The sequence below is a fragment of the Hippopotamus amphibius genome, chromosome 13 (genome assembly GCF_030028045.1).
Source record: "Hippopotamus amphibius kiboko isolate mHipAmp2 chromosome 13, mHipAmp2.hap2, whole genome shotgun sequence".
NCBI lineage: Eukaryota > Metazoa > Chordata > Mammalia > Artiodactyla > Hippopotamidae > Hippopotamus > Hippopotamus amphibius.
In genome coordinates, this window is record NC_080198.1 from 76,255,619 (window position 1) to 76,282,731 (window position 27,113).

The following is a 27,113-nucleotide window of genomic DNA, read 5'->3' on the forward strand; positions in this document are numbered from 1 at the left end:
AGCGAGAAAAGAATTTCTCCCACCAAAGTAATATAGTAATTTTCTTAAATTTAATTAGTTTTTATACAAGATTTTTTAAAATTTATTTATTTATTTTTTATTGGCTGTGTTGGGTCTTCATTGCTCATGAAGGTTTCCTCTAGCTGTGGTGAGCAGGGCTACTCTTCGTTGCAGTGCACAGGCTTCTCATTGCAGTGTCTTCTCTTTGCGGAGCGCAGGCTCTAGGCACATGGGTTTCAGTAGTTGTGGCACAAGGGCTCAATAGTTGTGGCTCGTGGGCTCTAGAGTGCAGGCTCAGTAGTTGTGGTGCACAGGCTTAGTTGGTCTGCAGCATGTGGGATCTTCCCGGACCAGGGCTCAAACCCGTGTCCCCTTGCATTGGCTGGCAGATTCTCAACCACTGTGCCACCAGGGAAGTCCTGAGTTTAATTAATTTTGAGAAATTATCATGAACAACATTAATAAGGCAGATAAAGACCTAAGGGTCTTGTTAGTTCTAACTTAAGGGATGTGCTAATTCTATGAAACCCTTCATTCCACATTTATTCAATTAGACTTCAATGAAGCGCCTTCTCTTTCAGTATTCTATGGTGCATGAACAGTGATAAGCCAAACAGATGTAAACTCTGGAGGTTATAGTTCAAAATGGGTGACAGATCTTTTTTTTTTAAGTACACAAACATGAAATTTGTGGGAGGTAATATGATGAAAACGGTGTGAGGATCAACAGCAGTTAGGGGGACTTGCTTGGAGAGAACGTAAGGAAGCGACATCTGGGCCAAGCCCTATGGAATGGGAAGATGGAGGCCACCTGAAGACTCATTTTCAGAGTATCACTAGCAGGACACGGCTCTGAGGAGGAAAAGGAGAAAATGAAAGAAGGCCAGTCTGGCTGCCCAGCACCACTCCTAGACATAAATGCACAGACCTTTTTCTTCCTCTGAGTCCACCCTTTACAACAATGAGCAATGACTTTGGCCTGGAGAAAAGTGTAATAGATCACCTACACTTCTACAACTCTATGGGCCGCCCACTAAGGAGTAATTCGCTTTTTGCCCATTTTCTCTAAAGCAAGGGCTCCTTTTAAGTGGAAGTTTTAAATACTGGGTGGTGGTGACACTGAAGAAAACATCCGCCAAGCCCTGAGGACACATTGGGGAAGTGTAAATAGTGGTCCATCTGCAACTGATTTGCTACCCCTTCAAAGAGCAGACTAATGACAAACTTCTGACTGATGCCTAGTTTTTTGTTTTGTTTTTAAATCTTGCTTATTGGTAACAGTCACCAAAAGTGCTATACTTAGACAGGAGCCTGTGGCAGTTATTTGATGAAATGCAGCAACTGACATTGAGATAAGAATCAAAACCACCATATAAAAGCCTTTAGGAAAACACATATGGACACGATAGTTGATGTTTCTCCAAAATAGATCGTTAATTCATGAGTTAGTATAGTTCTGAGCTTGATTTTAAAGGAGTTCAAAGCTGCCTCCCTTTCTATTCCCCCTGATGAGTGATCTCTATAATGGGCATAACTAGGGTGTCTGTGCTCTAATAAGCAACCTCTTTGGCACCACAAGTGAAGGTAGATAATGGACATAATGGAACAATTCTCTTCCAGGGTCAAGTTAACTTTTTTTCCTTTTTCAATTAGAGACACTTACTGTAGTCTTCCCAAAAGGTCTCCATAAAAACAGGGGAAAGTAGATAAAACCATAATGACAATAACAGCTGTGTAAATCTTGATGCTGATTCACCTAAAGAGAAGAGTCTGCCTAGGCTAAGGAACTTTAGACTAGAAGGCCTGTTAACTAATCATGGGAACATGAGAAGGAGCTCATATGCATTGGAGACATCAAAATCAGTACATTGTTACTTCCAGTGAAGCCCTCAACAACTATCCTAAGTCTTATCTTTGAATGTGAGCTGGGTGTGTATGTATTATCTGAAAAGCATGTCAAATTCCATGTTTTTCTCTACCTGTCCTTATCTGTAAAAGGGAAAAGTTGACACATGAAAAGTAGAGCCTGCCCACAAATGAGCATATCCACTGACAGATGAGATTCTTCCAGGTATTATCCTCCACACTGCTTATTATTGTTATCATGGGTTTTGTTGTTGTTTCTGTTTTGTTTTGTTTTGGCCATGCTGTGAGGTTTGTAAGATCTTAGTTCCCCAATCAGGGATTGAACCTGCACCCTTGGCAGTGAAAGCACAAAGTCCTAAACACTGGACTGCAGGGAATTCCCAACTAGTATGCTTTATAACAACTATATCTATCTATAGCTTCACTTGAAAAGTGTTTTCACGGTGCCCATCAATAATAAGAAACCCATGCCATTACTCATGTGGTAGGGAAGTCTACAGCCTATCAGCTCACACAAAACTGAGAAAGTGAGGCTATTGGGATGGAAGAAAGGAGAGACCTCGGATCCTGAGAGGAGTATCACTAAAATTCCTGAACTCTGGAAATGTGCACCCCAGTTCAGCAGGTCCTGGTGCAAGTGGGAAGTAGGAAACTGTCTAAGAATATCACTTGCTCATAGGAGAAGGGGCCAAACCAGAGCTGAGACCCTCTGCAGACTGGGCCCTCCAGAGCTCAGTGCACAGTAAAGCAGCTGTCAGCTCTTTCAGAAAACCACAATCCACGTTATAGATTTTGGCTGCATTTTGTTAAACCAGAGATTATCCTACAGCCTTGGAGAGAGGAAAACCCAGTTTGCGTTGGGCTGGGAAGAGAGGGTCACCAACTAGTAGGGGACACAAGACTCAGGAAACGCAACACTGAAAAGAATGAACTAATGCTAGCCTCAGCTCTACTGCTTCCCTGCTCTGTGACCTTCAGCAGCGTAGTTCACCTCTCAAGTCTACATCCCCATGTCTGCAAGTGGGGCATGATAGTAACACCCACCTTCTGTGGGAAGACATTCAGGAGTCTTTCTGAAACCTTGAAAATGTTAAAGTATGTGGGCCGAGCGACTGGATGCAGAATGCCCTGCCTGAGCAGTGGAGGAGCTGAGGGTGCGGGGCGTGGAGACCACGGGGGCATAGGCAGAAAATTGACCCTCTCTGGGGGCGCAGCCCCCTTCTCCCTGCATTCCTCATATCACCCTGTTTGGCCCTGGAGGATGGCCGGTTAGCCAGAGACGGGTAAGATTCCTCAGGGGAGGAACAACCTAAGACAGGCACAGTCGCAGAGGGGCCAACAGGGGTGGGGCACAGACCCTTAATCCTACTGAGAGAGGTCTCCTGCCCCCAGGGCTGCTTTGCTCTCCACGCCCAGCTCAAATCCGCACCCTGCTCAGATCCACACCTGCTCAAATCGGACCCAGGAGGCAAACAAAGATCATTGCCCCAGTCATGTGAAGCCTATGATTGTTTATGGGATTAACCTGGGAGTGTTAGACCCTCAGGCTATGCCGAGAACTCTATAAAAGCAAGGTGGAATCAATCAACAAGGCTCTTGATCCTAGAGGTCTTGAGTCCCCTGGTCCCATCTTTCTCTTCAGTCTGTGTCTGTGTTTTCTTCAGTCTGTGTCTGTGTTTTCTTCAAGCTTGCGGCACCCATCCCTCACCTCGAGTCGCCGAGCTGGTCTCGGCAATCTTCAGATCTTTTTTTCTTTTGGTTTTAATTAAATGAGTTAGTGCATGTAAATTCATTCCTTTGAACACTGCCCTCCAAAATATAATGGTCATTATTTAGTAAGTCTGTAGCATATACCCAGCACACAGCAGAGCAATTTACGAGTGATTATCTCATTTAATCCTCACAAATATCTTAGGAGGCACAGCCATTTAGAAATCAAGACACTGGGGCACAGAAAGGTAAAGCTAACTCTCCCAAAGACATACAATCAGCCATCCATCTGATCCCAGCTCCTATGTTCTTAATCACTATGATGTAATAACTCCACACAGCTCATTCTCAAGGATGCTCTTTATTAATTAGCATTCCAGTGGCCAATAGTCTCACCAGTTTGCTTTTATTCAATAAAACAATGAATTGCATTGGTTATAAAAATAGTATTTGAAAATGAGAGTCAAAGCTATTTTTCTTTCAAGTGGGGGAAAAGTAGTACATAAAATAGTTTTTTTCTGAAAAGATTCTTTATTCTGTATTCTCCACCTTTAACACTATCTTGCTGTAACATCATGACAAATCTAAAATGCAGGGGAAGAGACTGAGTTTTGGAGATTTTAATCATAATACTAATAACCATTTACTGACACTCTACAAGCACTGTTTCAGGTACTTCAGGTTACGTCTAATCCCCATGATAACAGGAGGAAGTGTCCCCCTCACTTTCAGAGATAACAAAACATAAACTTGTAAAGGGCTCAAACCCTTAAGTGATGAAGCTGGGGTTCAAGTTCAGGTCTCTCTCACCCTTCAAGCTGTGCTTTTTCTGGTTCAACAAGCACTGCCATAAACAGATGCCTCTTTGCTCTCTTAATTGTGCCCTTCCTCTGCCTGACTCTATCATTGCCTGAGTTCAAGTCATGCCTCAATGAAGCATTAAAAATGCCTCTGGATTTGCTTCCTTCAAGTACACTCCCCTTCCTGCCACCAGAGTATCTAAGTAACAGGATCAAATGTGACAATGAATGCTGTTCTTCTCCTACTTCAAGTCCCTTCAAATATATCAGCCTATGAAGCCCTCCATAACTAGCCCTGCCCAAGCTCCCAGAAACCTACACCTCATATTTTATTTTCTATTAATACAAAATGACACAGGGGTCCCCCTGCTCACCCTGTTGTTCATTCAGCACTGCCTTTGTGCTCTCTGTGGCAGGAAAAATCTTTTGACCTTCCAGTTACTACCTTCTCTCCACCCCCAAACCTGGCCAAACATGTTCATCCTTTAAAAATCATCCCAGGGACTTCCCTGGTGGCACAGTGGTTAAGAATCCTCCTGCCAATGCAGGGGACATGGGTTTGATCCCTGGTCCAGGAAGATCCCACATGCCACAGAGCAACTAAGCCTGTGTACCACAAGTACTGAGCCTGCGCTCTAGAGCCTGCATGCCACAACTACTGAGCCCACGTGCTGCAACTACTGAAGCCCGCAGGCTCTAGGGCCTGTGCTCTAAAATAAGAGGAGCCATTGCAACAAGAAGCCTTCACACTGCAACAAAGAGTAGCCTCCGCCTGTCACAACTAGAGAAAGCCTGCTTGCAGCAACAAAGACCCAACACGGCCAAAAATTAAAAAATAAAATAATTCATTCTATAAAAAAGAAAAGAATCATCCCAGACATCTCCTCCAGAAATTGTGCCCACCCTTTATTCCTCAAGCTGAATAAGGAGAACTGTTTTCAAACTCACAGTGCCCTGCACATACTTCTCTCATGTTATTTTGAAATATTCAATGTATGTCTGTATTTTTCTGGGACCATATTTCATGGAGCGTTGTTTCTCTGGTACTTGGTAATACTAGAAATTCAGTAAAAAAATTTTGTTAAAATAAACTGAATCAACTTGCCCAAGTATAATATTTAAGAAATAGAAGAAGCAGGACTTTAACTTCAGGTCCTCTGAGGCTGTGTCCAGTGTTCTGTTACATCCAAAAATAAACACATCTATGCAGTAAAGGATTAGACTGCATAGTCTTTCTTGAAACAGAGGTTGCAATTACTGTCATCTTGGGAGTAAATGACAGAGAAATATATTTTTAAACAAGCTGTAAACCACTGGTATCAATATGTGGTGAATCTATGCTAATTTCTAATGTGGATCAGTGTACTTCTCAAGTGTCTACAGTACAGCAGTAAAAGTTTGCATCTAAATGAAATATGTTCATACCAACCATGACCTTTAGTAACTACATAATTACTGTACTGTCTGGAACTGTTTAGAGACATTCAGTTATTAAATACACATTCAGAAGCAAGGGAGGAAACAGCAATTTTCCTTGGTAGGCTCTCAATAAACACACAATTAAAGACTTAAACAAAAACCCCAAAACATTAAAGACCTTCCACAAAACAAACAGCTAAACATATCTTAAATGAATATTACCTTCTACCTTAGAATTAGGAAAATGAACACAATTTTATCTACTGTCTGTAAAGGGTATACATATATGAAATACTGAAAAAATAATTTTAACTCAACTCGATTCTGATATTGTCTCCTTGCTGGATTTCAAATTAAAATACTTTCCTCTATTGCGGGAAATGCCTCACTGTTCTTCACTGGATTCCCTCTTTTACCTAGCCTCTTGGATACTGCCTTTGGCTCTTCTCTCTTTTTTTGCATTCCCTGGGGATTCCCCTGGGGAACTTCACTTCAGCTACCACTCAGAACCAGACTATACCACTCGATAGCAAAGATACAAATAACCTGATGAAAGAATGGGCAAAGGACTTGAATAAACATTTTTCAAAATAAGACATACAAATTATGAACAGGTTATGAAAATGTTCAAAATCACTAATCATTAGGGAAATGCAAATTAGAAACCACTTCATACTTGTTAGCATGCCTATTATCAAAAATACAAAAAATACCAAGTGCCAGAGAGCATAAGGAGACATAGGCACCCTTGTACACTATTGGTGGGAATGTAAAATGGTACAGCCACTATGCAAAATAGTATAGAGACTGCTCAAAAAATTAAAAATAGAACTACCATGTGATCCAGCAATCTCACTTCCGGGTATATACTCAAAAGAACTGAAATCAGGATCCTGAAGAGATATTTACATTCCCATGTTCGTTGCAGCGTAATTCATAAAAGCCAACATATAGAAGCAATCTAAACATCTATCAACAGATAATGGATGAGGAAAAGTGGTATACATACACACACACACAGAAATATTATTCAGCCTCAAAAAAGAAGGAAATTCTGCCATATACAAGAACATGGATAAACCTGGAGAATATTATGCTAATATTATTATGTATATTATTATTATATAAGCCAGACAGGAGGACAGTTCATGGTTCCACTTATATGAGAGATCCAAAATAGTTAAACTCATAAAAGCAGAGAGTAGAACGGTGGTTGCCAGGGGCCGGAAGGAGGGGGGAATGGAGGGTTGTTGTTTCAGGGCTATAAAGTTTTAGTTATGCAATATGAATAAGTTCTGGAAAACTGCTGTACAACATGGTGCCTACATATTAACAGTGCTGTATTGTGCCCTTAAAAATCTAAGATTTCACGTTGTGTCCTAAGCAAAATAAGTTTTTAGAAAAAGAATCACATTATCCCCAAGTTTATGACTTCACCCCTTTTGTCACTTCTCCATACTCTTACAAACGCCTTCTAGTCACTTACAGATGGATATAAGAAGTACCTTAGCCTCAACACTTCTGATGAACCTCATCATCTTCCACAAGAAACTTAGTCCTGAAAAACACATCCTTATCCTGGTAAACGGCACCACCCAGTTGCCAAACTAGTCCTCCTTCTCTCTCCCCCACATCCAATTGTTACCTAGTTACATTGACTATTCTTCCTAGACAGCTCAATCTGGCTCCTGCTCTTCCACCCAGTGGTAACTACCTTATTTCAAGTGCCCTTCATCTCTTATTGCACATTTCAGTAACCAGTTTTCCAGCCTCCACTCTTTTACAATCACTCCTTCACTCTGCTGCCAGAGACATATTTCTATTCTGAAGATCTGATCACATTACTCTCCTGACTGAAATATTTCAATACAGCCCCACCTCCTGTCTTCAACATCCTTAATTGCCCTTTTCCTTCAATCTAACATGCCTCATTTCTGTATATCTTTGCTTATATTATTCCCTTTGCAAATTATTCTTCTCATTCGCCCCTCCTTTACCTTTCACTCTTCTCTACTCCTTATCTTCTGGGAAAATGTACTCATCCTTCAATCTCAGTTGAAGCGTAACCTCTTCTTGGAAGCTTTCTGTGATTCTCCTAAGCTATTCTTGCTCTAACTGTGATCACAGAAGCATCAGATTCATCTGGGAGCTCATTACAAATGCAGAATTTCAGATCTACCTCGGACCTGCTGGGTCCCACCCAAGGAGGCTTTTACGGATGTTAAAGTTTGAGAAGCACTGTGTTAGATTAGAGCTAGGCCCAAAAGTACTGAAGCATTAGCAGCATCTGGGAGCTTATTGGAAATGCAAATAGCTATCTGATAAAGACTTGTATCTAGACTATATAAATTATCCTTAAAAGTCAATGAAAGGGGCTTCCTAGGTGGCACAGTGGTTGAGAATCCGCCTGCCAATGCAGGGGACACGGGTTTGATCCCTGCTCCAGGAAGATTCCCACATGCTGTGGAGCAACTAAGCCCATGCGCCAAAAGTACTGAGCCTGTGCTTTAGAGCCCGTGAGCCACTACCGAGCCCATGTGCTGCAACTACTGAAGCCCACGTGCCTAGAGCCCGTGCTCCGCAACAAGAGAAGACACAGCAATGAGGAGCCCGTGCACCACAACAAAGAGTAGTCCCCGCTCACCACAACTAAAAAGAAAGCCCGCACACAGCAAAAAAGACCCAACACAGCCAATAAAATAAATTAATTAATTAATTTTTAAAAAAGTCAATGATAAGCGAACAAAACCAACCAAATTTTAATGGCAAAGATTTGAACATACATTGCACTAAAGCAGATAAACATATGGCAAATAAGCACATGAACAGATGTTCAACGTAAGCAGTCATTAGGGAAACCACCCCAAGGTCTCACCATATAAACTGCCATGAAAAAAAATAACAACAAAACCTGACAATACTTAGTGCTGCTGCCAAGAATGTGGAGCAACTGGAACTCTCATACATTTGGGGAATGTAAAAATGGGACAACCATTTTGGAAAGCAGTCTGTCAGTTTCTCATAAAGTGAAATATGCACTCAGCATGTGACCCAGCAAACCCACTGCTTAGTATTTACCCAAGTGAAATAAAAACTACAGTCAGACCAAAAAAAAAAAAAAACCTGTAGAAAAATGTTCATGTAAGCTTTATTCATAATGTCTAAAAAGATGAACCAACTTAAATGTCTTTCAGCTGGTAAATGAATGCAGTAACTATATTACCATCCACACAATGGAATACTCACACGGATACACACAAGGACATAGATAAACCAAATTCATTATGCTAAGTGAAAGAAGCTAGACTCAAAAGGTTATGTACTACATGATTCCATTCGTATGACATTCTGGAAACCACACGATGTAGAACAGATTGGTAATTGCCAGGGTCTGGTGGTCTGGAGAGGGACTGACTGCAAAGAGCATGAGGCAATTTGAGAAGATGATGGAATTGTTCTACATCTTAATTTTGGTGGCGGGTGGTTATAGGACCCTTCACAGTTGTCATAACTTACAGAACTATACACTAACGAGCGTGAATTTTAATAGACATAAATTAAATTGTATTTTAACAGAAAATGAAAGTTTTATTATACAAAGTACACATATATTATGATCCATATATTGTAAAATGGCAAATTTTCACATTTTAACATTTCTGAAACTGTGAGTTATAATGAATGGCATTTAACAGAATATCCTAGTTCCAACGGACAGCATTTCTTCTTAGTGGAACATAACATAATGGTATATCTCACAATCAGTGGTGTCAGATTTGATGAAATATGTTATGCATACGTACTTTTTCTAGTTGGTTAGGTTACACGTTTATTTTAGAAAATGTATAAAATATGTTAATGGAAAGGAAAAAGTAAAATTAGTCAGTAATTCCAGAGATTAAAGCATTACTATTTTTGGAGTACTATATATTTTATTGTCTCTTTACTAAGCACATATATTTATGCTTATAATTTCAAACATTTTTGCATTTAAAAAATTACCTAGTTTTGAATGCCACCTCTATCATGGAATAACTGAGGTGACATTGGGCTACATCTCTTACCTCTCTCAGCCTCGGTTTACTCAAATGACATCTGAGTTGGCCCTCATGGTTAGCAGACAAACATCTTCAAATTTTTAATTCACTTATCCCAAAATTATTTGAAAAACTACATACTCTCTCATATATTTTTAACTGACAAAGTATTTTCTCATAACTTTAAGTAGATGTAATTTCTCCAGTATTGAGAATAAAACAATTACTTCACTCTTTAAATGTGTTGAATGGAGTTAAAAACCATAAACATGTGACCCTAAAAAATACATGAATAAACTGTTGTTCAACTGAAAATTAACATATTTCTCTTTTTTACTTGACCATGTAATTTCATCACATAGAATTTTACCCTAATTATATAATATTTTATAACTGAAAGCCTATTTATTTATTTATTTATTTATTTATTTATTTATTTATTTATTTTTGGCTCTGTTGGGTCTTTTGTTGCTGCGCACGGGCTTTCTCTTCTTGCGGCGAGCAAGGGCTATTCTTCTTTGCCGTGCTCAGGCTTCTCAGTGCGGTGCCTTCTTTGTCACGGAGCACGGGCTCTAGGTGCTCAGGCTTCAGTAGTTGTGGCGAACGGGCTTAGTTGCTCCACGGCATGTGGGATCTTCCCTGCTCAGGGATTGAACCTGTGTCCCCTGCACTGGCAGATGGGTTCTTAACCACTGAGCCACCAGGGAAGCCCCTTGGGAGATTTTCACTGATCACATTTTATCATATATTCCTGTACCAAAAAATATGTGTAGAAAATTAAAATTTGTTTTCTTTCTCATGATCAAAGGACTTTAAATACTTAAAAGTTTCTTCTGGATTGAGTTATCATTACAACTATTATTAATTCATAATTAATCAAAGAATATACATGTTACAAATTTCAGTTAAGTAATAATTAACTTTAAACATATAATTTTGCTGGACGTGTACATCTTACTGAGATGAATGGGGCCTTTTTTTCCAATTAGCTCAACTGTTTATAATTAAATTGACAGAATTCTGCAGGGATCAATGTCTATTTTTCCTTTTTATAACTGAAATTACTAAATAACAGTTCACAAAAATAAGTAGATAAAAATGGAAGGAGTTTTGTTAGAACATTGGCTCACATTTCTTTGAACTACTTCCAGTTTCATGACCGGAAAAAAAAAAAAAATCACATGATCTATTACTAAGGGGTTCTTTTTTTTTCCTAAGTAATAAGCTAAAAACTCAATTAGGTTCCCATTCAGTTTTATGGAAAGCAAAAAGTTAGAAACTGTTTGATATGCAAATGTACTTTTACCCATCATACTAAAAAACAACTCCTATGTACCTTCTCAGATTCTCTTGTCCACCTCCTCCTTTCTATGCCTCGCTCAGCACTTTACTTACACAAAGTCACTCCTCTACTTTCATATTCGGATGAAATACTACACTTCAAGGCATTGGACCTGGTTTTCTGAGCAGCCACCAAGATGCAGCCAAGAAGTGAGATCATTATGGAAGTAAACCTTGACCAAGGGGAAGAGGCTATGGGAGGACGTCAAGGAGAAAACGTCCCTCTCCTTTCACTTTTTCTTATGGTCTACTTTGAGTTCAAGTTCCTTCTTTCAATCCTTCTAGAAAAGTCTAAAATACAGAGTGAACTATAACTGCTAAGGTCTCCTCTGTGGTTCTTTATAGTAACCAGTAAAGCAACACATCTCTTTGCCTCATTTCTCCTTTTCCCTTACCTTCACTGTCTTAGGCTTCTACTGATACCTCTCAAATAAAGTATTAGTCCTGTCAAGAACTGTTAAGGGTCTCACTTTGCCTGTGAGCTAACGAGTGAGCCTGCCACAGTTTTATAGATGCTGGGAGAAGACATGAGGTCCTTGGTGAGAGACTAAGGACTTTATCATTACTCACAGCACAGCAGGCAACATGAGCTTTATGATTACATTGGCTCCCCTTGCCGGCCAAGTCACATGCGGACATTGCACACACAGTATATTTGTGTTACAGCTGAGAAACTACAAGCTTGGGAAACCCCAATATTTTAGAGGCGTTGCTAGCAACTCTACCCAACCTTTTCCTCACAGGGGAATATTATCTTTATTAATATGACACTATCCCTAATCTTCCAAGTCTGTCTGCTATGCAAACATTCTTCAAAACATAATTTGGACAAAAGCTGTCACAGATGTAGAGAAACACCATGGACAACTGGCCCCCAGAAACTCTTTTGCTCTTTGCCTTCAGATCCACTCTCCAAAGGACCCAGCTAAGATATACAATCTTTAAAGTCATTCATTTTCTCCATTTCTAAATATTTCCCAAATCTTCTACATCCTCACTTTACTGTTTTTCACTCCATTCTATACTCTGGGAGCCAGACCTGTAAGGCCCTTTTACCTTCCGTTCTGTTCAGTCAATGAGAGGCACCACCTTCAGGTCAAGGGTGGGGATTGAGACCAGAGGAATTTTTTCTCTGTCCCCTCTCTGCTATGTCATAGTATTGGCTTCTTTCAGGTGGCAACTGATCTAACAGCTAGTTTATATTTTTATCTTTTGTTCATAGGACATAGAAAATGTTTAATTTTTTATTATCAAACAAGATAAGGAGTACTGGTAATTAGAATAAATTTACATGATGTAACTTGGAAAACAGACTTTAATTACTTGAGTTGACAATATATATTAAGTCTGAAATAAACCACATTAAGGTTTAATTTGGGGTTTTTCCAATGTATTTTGGAAATTTTGATATTTCCAGAAAACATCCAATTGCACTGTTCAAAAAGCTTTCCTTCTCTATATTTTTTGGCTGTTCTTAGGTGCTTTCATATAACAGAGAATAAGACTGAGACAAGTGGAAAAGGATTTCCATTATTTAAGTATGTAAAAAAATCATTTTTAAGCATTTCATAGTTTTTAGCAATGTTCTTTCATCAATGGCCTCTTCCATGGAAGCCATGAATTCTTTGGACATGAAAGAAGCAAAGTTGTATAAATAAAAACTGATATTATTCCCTTACCCTCTATACCACATATTTGAATTCACCTCATTCTTAAGTGGCAGAAATAACCGTTTCTACCATTAGGCTTTATCCCTAACAGAAATATGTGCAAATTCAGGAAAGACTCAAAGCCCTCTAGTGTCACAGTGCTGTGATTAATCACTGCCGGAGGCTTCCCCTTCGTTAGATACCCAGAGAGGTTTACTCTTCAGGCAATACACCTTAGTAAGAAATAAAGTGAATGAGGAATTTGCATATTCTTTATAAAGTGAGACTTAGGCTTTTGTGAAACAAGCTTGCTTTCTGACAGATCAACTTTGGGGAAAACTTCATATGAAAGTAAAGTATCAGGAAATTTATTGTTTTAAAATCATTCATGGTTAGGTATCTTAGAAAGTCTTACTTGGTGTACCCCCCAAATATAATAAATAAAAAAAAATTAATAAAAAAAAAAAAAGAAAGTCTTCCCATAATCCCAGGTAGATGACCATCGCACTATGCTATATTGTACTTCTAAACATTGGGGGGGATGCTAAAAGCTTATGCGAAATCTTGAGTTATTAAGTTACTGATTCACAAAAGCTCTAAACTACTTCAGTAAAAGGATAAAATTTATTCTTATCCTATTGAAAAATAAAATTTAATAAATGTAATGTTTTAAAATTTTAAAAAGGGAGGGATGTAGCCATAGGTAAATCCACTATCATCCTACAACATTTCTCAGGATCTAAGTTCTTTTGGCTTTCCAACACTCTCCCACTTCTCTCCCAGGCATCCATGTGCTACAGCAACATGCATTCCTCAGGAACTTGCCTGAATCAGTGAGCCCGCTACCCCAGTCTTTTCTAGGACATATTCTCAATTCGCCTCAACAGAGCCTACAAAACCTGAATGTGGCAGGGGTTGTGGACCCCTCTGTCTCTTTTTTTTTTCCTAGGCAATGAGAACGTGCATTAGAGAGAAACAAAGAAAGCTCCTCTTTTTGCCACCCTGAAATATTGAGATCAACTATATTCAAAGCCCTATGAAAACCCTGCATAACTACTGGCTCTTTAAAACATAGCTGGATTTTAACTTACTTGCTTTTATTTCACTGGGGAACTGTTTAGAGTACCGTAGCATGTTTCAGAGGCTCCAAGTACAATTTTATAGTGTTTAAAGGGTAGACTCCACATTCAAAAACTCTAAATCTCAATTAAGATATACCATAATTGTGCACCATTCAAGAACTTCTCAAATCCCTAATTAGGATACGTTGCCACCAGGTGGCAGAGGAATGCCTTCATTTCATGAACTGCGCGTACTGGAGAAACTAGTATTGCTATTTACTTTGTTTGCTTCTTATTATAACCTAGACCCAATATTAACTAATGGAGACTAATGTTAATGTGGTGTTAACTAATAATACCTTTTAGTACTAGTTAACATAAACTGCTCTTCCTTTCTATCTCCACGGCATTTTCGAGACCCTTTCAGAGACTTCACAAAGTCAAGAATATCTTTTCAATATTGCGAAGACATTATTTGCCTTTTCATTCTCCTTTTCTCACAAGTGTACATGCAGTAGAGTTTTCCACAGGCTACACAACATGGGATAAGATTATCATTCTGACAGTTAAAGGAATGAATGTATTATTATTGTATGTTTGCATTTTAAGTTTTCTCAGTTTTAATTTCTAATGTGGTAAATACTAACATAAGCTATACAAACGGAAGTTCTTTGGGATCCTCAACAATTTTTAAGAGTCTAAAGGAGTCCTGATATTAAAAAAAAATTGAGAAATGTTACTCTAATTAGTTAATTAGCTTTAATAAATGCTCATGTATTTTTCTGTCTCTTCTGAGGACAAGGATCATGTTATATTTATCTTTGGATCCAATTCCATTGAAAACCTAGCACTAACTATGCATAACAGATACTCAATAAAGGTGTGTTAAAAAACAAAGTTTTGATAGCTGGGAGATGTGATTAAAAGGAAACAGGTATTCATGGAGAAAACATTTTTTAAGTTTACCTATTAAAATTAAATAATAAAATATTTAATTCAAATATAAATCTTCCAGTAAAATCTTAAACCAAGCATAATTTGGTCCCTTTCTATTATTAATAGAGACTATATTAATGAATATATTTGTCTTATCTTCAAAGATAAAATTTTTAAAGAGACATTTTTCATATTCATTAGAATTTACTTTCTAGGACTTCCCTGGTGGCAGAGTGGTTAAGAATCTGCCTGCCAGCGCAGGGGAAGGGGTTTGATCCCTGCACCAGGAAGATCCCACATGCCTCGGAGCAACTAAGCCCGTGAGCCACAACTACTGAGCCTGCTCTCAGTACTGCGCTCAGAGCCCGTGAGCCAGAACTACTGAAGCCCGAGTGCCTAGAGCCCGTGATCCGTAACAAGAGAAGTCACCACAATGAAAAGCCCGCACACCACAATGAAGACCCAATGCAGCCAAAAATAAATAAATAAAATAATAAAAAAAAAAGTATTGGGGGATATTTTGGTCCCAAATTATCTCTAAGTTTTCTCCTAACATATAGTTATAATAAAGTCAACTGATACCATATATCTACTTCCTCAGACATCAGTTTCTCAGTGTTTCTTATTCTAAAATGCTAGCCTGTCATTTTTTTGAAATTAAACTACAACAGCATGTTTATATGGTGACGATTATCTTGATGCCCTGCCAGTTTTTATCTTTGGTGCAAAGTCACTTTTTTTAAGCTGGCATACTCTACCATGGAGCATCATCTTCTGAATATCTTTTTTTTAAGGCTATAGAAGTTCCAGATTTTTACACAAAAATTTTAAGTAAAACTATTACAATCACTGAGTTCTATCGAAAATACATCAGAAACCATCAACACTGAACAGGAAGTCATGTTAATTATCCACGGAGGACACAAGAAGAATTTAAAGTATGTGAAAGAGATTCTTAGGACACAACAGCATGTGAAATTGGAAACTGATTGCTTCAAACAGTAATTATATGAGATACGAGGACTTAGCATGCTGAGAAGAGCCTTTCAAACACAGGCAGATACAACTTGCTCTGAGAAAAGGCAGGCTAAGAAGCAGCACAGCCTCACAGGAATAGACCTTCAAGGCCTCTCCCACCTTTCAGGAGGAGGACTGGGAAATGACTTATCATTCCAGACAACCCTGGGTACAAATCTTGACTAGTTAGTTTTACTCAATTCCTATATCTGAAATATTTAAACGAATTCTGCCTTTACTTCATAAAATCCTCAGTTGAAAATCAATACTGACTGAATCGAAGCTATAGGATGAGAAAAAAGTAAAGTTTTAGTAAGCATGATTACACGTAGGCCAAAATCTTATAAATAATATTGTGGGATTCTTCCATTTTCCCTTCATTCAAGCTAAGGAACAGGATATACTCCTAACCTCAGGTAGGGACTAAGAAAATGTTTTAAAAGTCAAATAATTTCTTTCTTTCTTTTTTTTTTTAAATCACCCAGGAGTTTTACTGTCAACAAACTTCCTCTGTATTCCACACCATTCAAATCTCATAAAAGACTTACTAGAATTGTTACTTTTTAAAAATCAGGAATTGAAATAAGTACCAAGTGTTCTTAAGTAATCCAACTGAAACTTCTGATTTATTTAAAGATTCACCATAAACAATTTTGTAGTTTTTGAAGTTTGTTCTTAGTTGTATAGAACTCAATGAGCTTCCCTCCCATCGAATATGTGGAGTAAATTCTTGCTGCAGCTGCTCAGATATAAGAAATGGCACCTCTATTTGTGTGTACACAGCTTTCAATTTCTTTCTGTTCTGCCGAGAGGCTCTCTGGGTTTCCCCATAAGGCCTAATGTAATCTTTCTTTTTTGTGTTTCTTTGTTTGTTTTTGAAAGCCACTCATCTTGCTACCTGCTCCCATACTGCATTGGTGGGACATATTATAGAGATAAGCCCAAATTTTTGGTGAGATTACTTTTCTAAATATTTAACATAAAAAAGTGTCACCAAACCCTATTAATAATAAATTATGATTCCATGACATTCTCTTAGTCAATCAAAAATCCCCTCTAAGCCCTGAAATTGTTAGGGGAACCACTGACCAAAACTGCCTGCCCTGGCCAGGTAAGACAGTAACCACTTGCATGAGTTGTCTTACAACAGGAGGTCCTGGTAAGGAACGTGGAACTAACAAATTACCACCAACCAGAAGAATTCGGGAAAGGTCAAAAGCAGAGAGGAGACACCAGTCCACACGTCCCGCCAACCTCCCAGAATCCTCATTGGAATCCATCTTGGCTGAGGGATGCGCACGCCACCAGGAAGGACCCTGAGTCAGAGTGACTGGCCAGAAACAACTTGGAAACTAACCCCATTACCGTAAAACCTGAGACTGTGAGCCACGTGGCAGAGGAGCTTTCCTGGGGTCCCTTACCCTCCTGCTCTCTGCGTGGGCGCTCTTTTTCAATAAAGTCAGCTTTGACAAATTGTCTCCTCAGACAATTCATTTCCAAGTGTTAGACGAGAGCCCACTCTCAGGCCCTGGAAGGGGTCCCCCTTCCTGTAACAAAATTATTTTATGCTCATTGTAGCATGGACAATACTTAGCCTGTTTTCATCCTGCCCCTTCACAGTATGGAATCTGTGTTCCCAAAATACACCTTATTTTTCACATTTTTTCAAATATACTCAGGCTTCCAATGCCAACTTAAAGACCTTTTAAAGAAATCTGAACCCTTGTTTATTTCCATGTACAATAACAACAAAACAGCAGAGCATGGAAAATAACTAAAGATTTTGTTATTTTTACTTCAAAATCTACGAGGCGTTCTTAGACAGAAGCCGTTCGGCACAATTTTTGTTTCCCGAGTGAAAGGGAACTCCCTACACCAGGAGGCTTGGGACAAGGTTCCCAGTTGACTCCTTATAAGCCCATTCAATGCTTAGTGCTTTTCTCTTTGCATTTGAAAAAACAAGGTGAAGACCTGGCATATTTATTCAGGTTATTCACAGAAAGAAAAATTCTAGTATTAACAACAAAAGGAGGGGCTTCCTAAGTGGCGCAGTGGTTAAGAATCCACCTGCCAATGCAGGAGACATGCATTTGACCCCTGCTCCAGGAAGATCCCACATGCCGCGGAGCAACTAAGCCCGTGCGCCACAACTATTGAGCCTGCGCTTTAGAGCCCGTGAGCCACAACTATTGAGCCCATGTGCTGCAACTACTGAAGCCCACACACCTAGAGCCCGTGCTCTGCAACAAGAGAAGCCACGGCAATGAGGAGCCTGCGCACCACAACAAAGAGTAGCCCCCACTCACCGCAACTAAAGAAAGCCCGCACACAGCAAAAAAGACCCAACACAGCCAATAAAATAAACAAACAATAAAAGGAGACTTAAGACTATGTTTATTAACCAAATTTTCTGTTTAATCACCCTACTCCCCTTTTCATTTTTTCGTTTAACAATAATCCAGTAATTTCAGTGCCCTTCTAGGATACCCAAATCCATCCAAGGACAGAGCTGGGGAGGCAGAAAATGAATAATAAGAGAGATTTGGGCTAAAGCTAGGTGGGCTTTACCTCTTCAATTCTCTTCAAACCATTTTATCACTGTAGGGCAGTGAAGGTTAACTGAGGATACACATTTCCTGAAATCTCCCTTTCCCTCCCTGGTTTAGCCCCGAGCATCAAGAAACCACTCCTGGTTGTGATTTGGAGGGGGGGTGGGGGGGAGGTGGGTAGCCCACTGTTAGAGTAACCAAGCCCAGCAGGACTGCCCTAAGCTGCAGGAGAAGTGGAACTGATTTGTTTGGAAGCACTGACAAGCCTAGAGGGCAGAAATGGCTGCCCTCTAATTGCAAATCACCCCTCAGTCCACCCTGGGGCATGTCATTAGCAAGTGATAGAAAGGAATAACTATCCCAGTGAACAGAGGTGGGAAGACAGTCCAAAAGGATAAAACAACAAGCCATACCTGAATTAAGAGTAGAAAATCAATAAAGGCTGTTGACTGACTTGATAATGTACATTTGCCTTTTTGGTATGGAGATCCTTTAAGAAGAAGAAAATAAACCATTCTATGGAAATAACACAATGTGTGAATTCACCTAATAAAAATGAAAGTGATAACCACAAAAAGCATGATGATTAAGGATGGTTAACATAATTCAGGTACTTTCTATCAAAGAGGTAAGGTACATCACCTACGTCCACAAACAAAGAATTTTCTTTTTCCTCTCTTTGTCTATTTCTAAATTCACGGGTATATCCATTCATTTGTTGAAGAAATAAATAACAAACACCTGTTCCATGCAAGGTACTAGGCTAGTTATTAAATGCAGAATAAAAATAAATCAAATAAGATGACTTTTATGAAAGCACATGGATAGTTGTAACATGTTATACAAATGTATGATGTTATTATTACTACTACAAAGATTTATGTGCTTTAGCACAATAAAATTTGGTCCTCTTCTGGGGCCAAAATAGGCCTAGATGTAGCCCAAGACAGATGTTGACAGGCAGGGAGTCTCTGGAGTAGGGCTGCCAGAACTGCAGCACTATCCTGAGTGGACTGGAGCTGAGCAGTAACAAGAGGGAGAATCCCAGATACAGGCAAGAATAAACTCTATGGCTCATGGGGCCATAAATACTTAACTATGGTCTAAAGAGCAAGATCTAACTGAAAAAGAGGCCAGAATAATGGGAATAGGTTAGTATGGGATTTGATTTTATCCTATTTACAACTTAATAAGTTCACCTGAAACTATTTCTAAATACTGGTAGAAGATATGAAACTTCCGAGTCAGAAATAAAAGCCTTTTATTACACACGGCACCGGCAGCAGCCTGAGTGCCCATCTCCCTCGCTTTGCCAGTCCCCTCGGGCAATGTGGAGGAGGGCTCGAAGGGATACTTAAACATGCCACTCATCTTGGAGAACCCGCCATTTCACAGCAAGAGATAAGGAATGCTACTCTTTGTTCCAGAGGAACATTACTTCGTTCCTCAAGGTTGTTCCCTGAAAATAAAACCCTAAGAAATGGCCCAGGTAAAGAGTCCTCATAGCCTTGTATTCTTGGTACACCCAGCAAAATGTGCAGGAGCATGAGAAAGTCATGAGGTGTACCCCCAACAAGTACTCCACATCAGGCAAATGTGTCAGATCTAAGACAGTACAAAGTGAAAGGATGCTGGCAGCCTGTTTATTTCTAGCACTGGCTAGAGGATTTGCTGATAAATTAAAACAGTGATCTTTCAACCCAAGCTGGATATTAAAATCAGAACATTTAAAAAACTCCATATCCTAGATATCCTGATTAAATTGTGGTCATGTGGCTTGCCATTTTTTAAAAGTGACTCTAATGTACAAAGTTGAGATTCCTGATTCACACAACCCTTGTGAAATTAGATCATGTGTCCCCATCCTACCCGACCATAAGAATCACGTATGGAAATGGTTCTCAATCTTCAGCATGCATTAGAATCACCTGGTGGGGGATTCTAGGTTCCAGATCGCTAGGCTCCAACCCCACAGTTTATCCTCATTCAGTAGGTCTGCAGTAGGGCCTGAGAATTTGCAGTTCCAACAAGTTCCCTGGTGCTGCTGCTGCTGCTGCTAGCCTGGAACCCCGGGTTGAGAACTGCTGAGATAGAGCGAAGCCTCTCAAACTTGTATGAATACCTGGAGTTCTTATTAAATGCAAATTTTGATTTAATAAGTCTAGCATGCGCTCCCAAAGTCTGTATTTCTAACAAGCTCTCAGATGTTGCCAATGCTGTTGGTACTTGGCTCACATAATGAGTAGCAAGGATCTGGGTTCCAGTTAAAAATATAACATCTGGGACTTCCCTGGTGGTGCGGTGGTTAAGATTTTGAGCTCCCAACGCAGGGGGCCCAGGTTCGATCCCTGGTCATGGAACTAGATCCCACATGCATGCTGCAACTAAGAGTTCACATGCCACAATTAAGGAGCCCAAGAGCCACAACTAAGAAGCCCATGTGCCACAACTAAGGAGCCCAGCTGCTACAACCAAAAGCCGGCACAACCAAATAAATAAATAAATAGATAAATATGTAAAACCTATACATATATTTATATATATATATAAATAAAATCCAAGGCCCCATTCCACACCCACTGAATCAGATTCTCCAAGGAGAGACCTGGGTTACACAAACAAGCACCCCAGGTGATTTTTCTCAAGAGAAGGAATCTTTGTAATCTTGCCGTTGAATGTAAATTTAAAAATGTGATCAAATCTGAACTTTCCATTAACTTATATGCAGTTCTAGATACATTTTATTTTATGACTTATGTTCAAACTAGCAGTAACTTTTAAGTCCCAGCTGAAAGCTTGTGATGGGTAGCAGAATATGCCACCCCCAAAATATGCCACTTCGGCATAGAATTATTTTTGAGCTGAAAGCAATAGAGAGAAAGCAGATACAAGGAAAGCTCTCTGCCCACCCCCAGCCCCCCACCTCCCCATTTATGTAAAAGCAGGATATAAATTCTCTACTAGAAAGGAAAGCAATTAATCACGGGAGACAATTCTTGACCCCTATCAGCCTAGAGATGGCACCAGAGGAACGTACCTAACAAATCTCGCTAAAACTAGCTTTTATCTACCATTAGTTTCCCCATATATTTCCCTTCCCACAATCAGCCACCCCAAGAAACTGGAAGTCATCTTCCTTTCTCTTGTCACTTCTCTACAGATGTATCCTTCTTTTGTTAAGATGTTGTTTCAGCCCAAGTTCTAACCATCCCTTTAAGTTACTCGTTGCTGAGTGTTCCCATGTATATGCACCATGCACAGGTTAATGTGGAACAGTCACAGAAACAACAGGCTATATCCCAGCAGAATAGAATAGCTTCCATTAAAGCCAGTTTGTGTTACTGTTGTTTTTAAGCCTCAACAGTCTGTCTCTCTCTATAATTTAAGACCTGCCAATAAACGCTTAAATGCACCGAGTTAGCAATGCTAAATACATTTACAAAGCAAATACTCCTCTTTTAATATAAATCAGCACTTTTAAATTATATGTTTAATAGATTTTCACATGTGTTTCTTAAAGCATATGTCACTGAGTCCTAACATTAAGAAGAATAGCACACTTAAAGGAAGCAAAAAAAAGGAGAAACAGAGAAAAAACTATCAGAACTATATTTTTATAATTCTTATGGTATTTTTGCCATGGCTCCCTAGTGTTCCCTTTTTAAGTTATTTCAATCGTATACTTTGTTCATAACTGTCAGTGAGTAATATATATATATATATATATTTTCAAGCCTTTAATCTATCAAGAAGCTGAAAGGAGTTTAAAGTGCTCTGAAGTCAGTAGATAGGAACCAAAACATATGCCTAATTATCTCTGATGAACTACAGTAGTAAATATATATTAAACATGCTTTACTCTCAAAGGATCCACTCTTATGCTCTGCATCACAAACTTTTATTAAAGCAGATAGCCAAAGATGAGGTTCAGAAGATGACTAAATAATGAAGCAGAGAGAGCGACTGAAATGTGTACTTCGGAATCCATAATTTTAGCAAATAGCTGACATACATTATGTATGGAAGAAAATTTTTGCCCTTGCAGGATCTAGATGAAGAGTAATAATTCTGATGCAGTGTCTCTACTGCTTGTGATAGGTTAATAATCAATGGCTTCCTAATTAGTTTCCAGGGTCTCTCTTCTAAGTATCTTCTCTTACTCACTTTCCAGCCTCAATCATCATTTTCATACAGAGACTAAACATACATCCCCATCCCAGGCCTCTTTCTGGAGCTTCAGACTCACCTTCTCAGCTGTTCATTAGCTGTTATTCCCTAGCTCACCAACCTGTACCATAAATTCAGCTTATCCTAAACCAATTTAACAACTTTCTCCCCCAGAGGAGATCCTTCTCTGGTTTGCAGGTAATAGGAGCTCTTTTTTTTCATATCTTCATGTTTATAATAAATGAATTATTTTCAACTCTTCTTTCTACTTTACCCCTTAAATTCTAGCAGTCATCAAGTCATGTAAATTCTATCTCCAAAATATCTCTTGCATTCTCTCTCGTGGATCCTCATTTCCTCCGCCTTGTCTATGCCCTTCTTATTTTTAACTGGAGCTCCATAACAGGAGGGAAGAAGAAGAGCAGCTTCTCTTCTCCTGTCCACCCTGGCACTGCTGTAGGATTATTCTTTCTTATCCTCAGCTCTCAACTCAGTCTCTGGCACTAAAACCTTCAAAGGCTCTTCACTGCCCATCAAATTAGCATTTTCACTCTGGTATTCAAGATCCATCTAAATATACAGGCCTGGCACATATTCTCAATATTTTTCCTACTAATTTCCCTCAACTTCCACATGTTCCAGTTAAACGTGGCAGCCTCTCCAAATAGGACCCGTGCTTTCCTCCTTTTAAAGCTTTCTTTCCTTCCTGACATTTAAAGACAGCACAACAGGATGGAAAGAAGCGCCGTGAGCTTTGGACTCACTGCATTCATCAGTTGTGTAGTTGTGGAAAAATTACTTAATTTTTCAAATCCTCTGTTTCATCATCTGTAAAATGTATATAATTCCAACCTCACAGCTATAGTTTGAGCTTTAAATCAGATAATTCAGCAAAGGAACTCAGTACATATTACTGTTCCCACCTCCTTCCTTCATGTACACAAATCTCACACATAGTGTTCGCATTCCATTAAACTTTTCTTCATCTTCTAACCCTTCTGTCTTTATCGGTATTAAAATCATTTGCCACATTACAACATCTCTGATGTCAATGATTTTGTTTTACTCATTCTCAAGATCTCTGAGGCACCCCACACAGTGTCTTGAATCTAGCTCGGTAAATATTCATACAATTGAATTGACTTTAATATCGCTAATAAAAAAACAAGATGCAGGGAAAAAGCCCCTAACTGATCCTGGGTCTATGGGGACAATCTACTAATCAGCGACACACAAGATGAGACTGCAGAACACAGAGAACACACATTCAACTGCAGAGAACAGGACTGCATGCCGTCTCACAGAATTCAAGTCATGGGAACATCAAACTAAACCTCAGCGCCACACCTCCAGGAGGGTGCAGAAGAGTAACTGCTCTGGCCCTGAATCTGAAGGATCTGTTGCCTCTATAAGGAAGAGACTCCAAGAACTAAAAACTGAGGGAGTTTATAGGGAGGACCAACAAAAGGTGATTTCACCAGCTGATGCCAAGAGTGACCTGAGACACAAATACTGCAAACAAAATCAGCATTGACAGGACTAGATCCAACTACCAGGTTAGACACACCTTTAGGCTATTTGTTACCATTCTTTAAACTATCTCTCTTCATTTTTCTTACATTTTGCCATTACTCCAGATTTCACATGGATGAACATGCTATATGGTAGAAGGCCATTTACTGCATTTGTTTCAGGCTACAAATCCTTGTAATGATGGCTTTGGTGAAGCCGTTTTTATCTCATCAGCTAGAATTTCTTCACATACACTCTTTAGACACCTTAAAAAGCTTGGAAGTTCCCTCTTTTTTTTGGCATCAATCCAAAGAAAAATACTGCTACAGATCTGCCTTTTGATATGGAGATTACTGTTTTGATCTACATAGTGACTGACACTCTTTCAAGTGAGTGTCAGTTGATAGCTATAAGGATAAAAGCAACTAACAGAAAAACAATAAATGCATAGAAAACTTCTTAAGGTTTCTTTTGTAATTATTTCACTTTGGGAGGTAAGAATAGGAAAATAAAGATCAAGTATGTTCATGAACTCATAAGAAAAAAGTAATAACACTGTGCTGAAGACTGCTGATCTGACTGCAAGAATGTTTTGGTTCCAAAAGTTTCTGAGCTTTGTTTCCCAATTGAGCCATAGTATTAGAAACCTAACTTGTAAAGAGTAGGTCTTAAGAGAAATGGAATTCCCTCTTTTAATGAAGCAGCCGTGGAGAAGATAGACCAGCCAGGAGCAGACCTCCACTTCTGATTATAGAAGCAAAGAAGGAATCACTGAAGGAGAACTGAGGCCTGGGCAAAGAAGACCTGCTAGTGTATGTCCTGCTCACTTAAGGACACAGCAAACCCACCTCACCCTTTTGGCTTTGTTGGAACAGGGACTCTTGGCAAAGATGCAGCTGCAATCACTAACAACGCATCCATCACCATTCCCACTATTCCAGTAAATTAAGCTTAATTCATGAAAATACCTTACCAAGCACCAGAGGTGCAAAATTAGGAGAACTGGTTCTCTTTTATTTTTCCTTCTTTTCATTGCACCCGATAAATCAACTTAAAAAACAAAACAAACAAACAAAAAACCTAATGGGAAGGATTCATTTAAATGAGTTCATGAGGGAAGTAGCAGCATAAACTTCCCACTTTAATTGCTCTAGCATAGGGAATTTCCTGGTGGTCCAGTGGTTAGGACTCCATGCTTTCACTGACCAGGGCGTGGATTCAATCCCTGGTTGGGGAACTAAGATCCCACAAGCTGCGAGGTGCAGCCAAATAAATGAATTAATTAAAAAAATTGCTCTAGCATATTCAGTGGCTACCTTTTTTTTTTTTTTTTGGCTCTTTATTGGAATATAATTGCTTTACATCAGTGGTTATCTTTAAAAGTCCTTCACAGTATGCATGAGTGAGTTAATCTTGACTAGAGCATTATCAGTTTTAGTGTTTATAAACAGTTTTACTGAAAGTTATTTTAAATATGAGTAATATAAACTTTAGAGTCATTAATAAAAGCATCTATTTTGTCTAGATGGCAGTATAAAGTGTAAGCACTCCTGTGATAGGATTAAAATCACTCCAGTGCCTAGGATGGTAATTCACATATAATGTTGTGGATCCAGGGTCTACAATTGAAAGAGTATTTAAATCCATGTTAAGACTGACATGAAGTTTAGTAAAATATGTTGAATATTCAGTTTTCCCCAGATGAATGCTTCAAAAAAGAATGGAAGATTTTTGGATCCTAAAGGGATAGGGAACTTTCTATTATAGCCCACGCAGGAGATAGTTCTGCTTTATAGGTGCTTGCTTTGTTTTATTTTGTTGCTACATGTTTAAAGGGGGTGATATTGTGAAATTATTATGGCTGAAATGCTTTGTATAAGAAAGGGCTCCTAGAGAGGGCCAAGGAAAACTCCCAAGAAATGGGAAAAGCTGAGAAATTCAAACAAACAGGTACTGAGTAGTAGCTGGTCTAAGGATCTGTCACTCTCTCTGTTCAGCAAGTAAGTGACAATACACAAATACAACAAATTTCCTTACCTGTCCAAGCCTCCAGTGGCTCCCATTCACCCTATGTAAAATTTCAGGTCTATATATGATTTGCGGACCCTGTCAGGCCTCTTCCATCCTCTTCCATCCCTAGATCTATATATTTATTATGATATACATTCCCAATAAAATGTTTCTATGTTCAATAATAATCTATCAATATCTATAGGAAATTCCCTTGTGGTCCAGTGGTTAGGACTCTGCAATTCCACTGCAGGGAGCAAGGATTCGATCCCTGATCAAGGAACAAAGATCCCTGTGCAGCACAGTCAAAAAAAAAAATTTATGTATACTTATGTTGCACGAATCAGTTGTGTAATAATAATAATTATAATGCAACATAATCCAGAACAGAAATATTAATGTTTCAAGCCTTATGGCCAAAGGAAAGTTTTTAAAACTTCAATTTCAATTTAATAGACACAATTTATTTAAAGTAAAGTTTAGTAGGCTAATCAATAAAAGATTTTCAAAGAAAAGCATATATTACCTTAGGATGACATGATGTGGGCTAAATGGAATAGGAACTATGTATTTTAGGAGAAAAGAAACAATGTAAAAATTCTGACAGTTAAAGAAGAGCTTGTCCAGTTGAAAGACAATTGCAGTACATCATTGTATTTCTAGAACCTAAAACAATGTGTGTTTATTATTCAATGAACCAGAGATATTCTCTAAACCCGGACTCAAAAAGAGAAATAGAATAGTGTAAGAAGCAGAATAGCACTAACCACTGCGTGCTCCAGGCTAGCCAAACAGAACAAAAACATGTTAGAAGCAAGAATATAACTCTCAACCACAGAGGACTCTAGACCATGGAGAGTTCCAGGTGACACTGGAAAACTAGGTCTAAAATGAACTCATGTCCAAATGAAGAGTCTTACAGATAAATCACAAAAAACATTTAGAACTATGCCTGGCATGGAGCAAATCGTAACTATTAGCCATCCTTATTTATTATTTTATCACATCATTATCATTATTAGTGGCCTTAGCCTACTTG